The sequence below is a fragment of the Bison bison genome, unplaced genomic scaffold (genome assembly GCF_000754665.1).
Source record: "Bison bison bison isolate TAMUID 2011002044 unplaced genomic scaffold, Bison_UMD1.0 scf7180017864317, whole genome shotgun sequence".
Classification (NCBI taxonomy): domain Eukaryota; kingdom Metazoa; phylum Chordata; class Mammalia; order Artiodactyla; family Bovidae; genus Bison; species Bison bison.
Window position 1 is genome coordinate 4,610,310 of NW_011494889.1, and position 621 is coordinate 4,610,930.

At 47.0% G+C, this 621-nt stretch overlaps 1 protein-coding gene and 1 long non-coding RNA gene across 2 annotated transcripts in view; both read right to left on the reverse strand.

Moving 5' to 3' along the window:
• Positions 1 to 621, reverse strand: part of ITPKB (inositol-trisphosphate 3-kinase B) — a 106,915-nt gene that overhangs the window by 71,431 nt on the left and 34,863 nt on the right. The window lies entirely within an intron of this gene.
• LOC104997903 overlaps positions 514 to 621 on the reverse strand; it is a 20,492-nt gene continuing 20,384 nt past the window's right edge. The window contains exon 3 of the long non-coding RNA XR_826374.1: positions 514 to 525. This is a non-coding gene — a long non-coding RNA (uncharacterized LOC104997903). The remainder of the gene's footprint in view (positions 526 to 621) is intronic.

Sequence of the window (621 nt, forward strand, 5' to 3'; positions counted from 1 at the left end):
TGGGAGCTGCAGGCAAGGCTCCCTGCTATATTAGCCAGGAACTTCCTGCTTTTGGAAGAAGTACCATTTCTACAGAACAGAGAGTACAATCCCCAAAGGAGAATTCCTGTAAGGCTCTGAGGGTTCTAACATCTTCTAACAATGGCCGTACTTCAAAAACTTGACCTTCCCCATTTTCTCTAAGGACCTCATCTCTTAAGGGCGGCAGATACATGGAGACTTGCTCAGTGAACTGTTAGCATGGCAGGGAGTAAGAGAGGTGGTGAGTCCTCCCACTGCTCACCAGGCCTGACATGAGTATACTTTAGGGACACTCACTAACCCAGCTGCTTGTGACGGGAAGCCTCCTCCTTCCTTATGTGCTGAATGCTTCTCACTGACCTCACACAGCATCAGCACCATAAACATCCCTACTTCTGCAGAACAACCAGTACCAAATAGCCATTTCCTGCTCACCAATTGCTCCCTTATCAGAAAGCTTCCTCCTCCTTCCTCCTCTAACACCCGTGTGCGCACACACACACACTGAGAGGATCAGAAAAGGCAGGAAATGCTTGCCTAAGACCGGAGAAAATATAAGAGAACAGAAAGAGACAAAAAAAAAAAAAAAAATTCACCAGC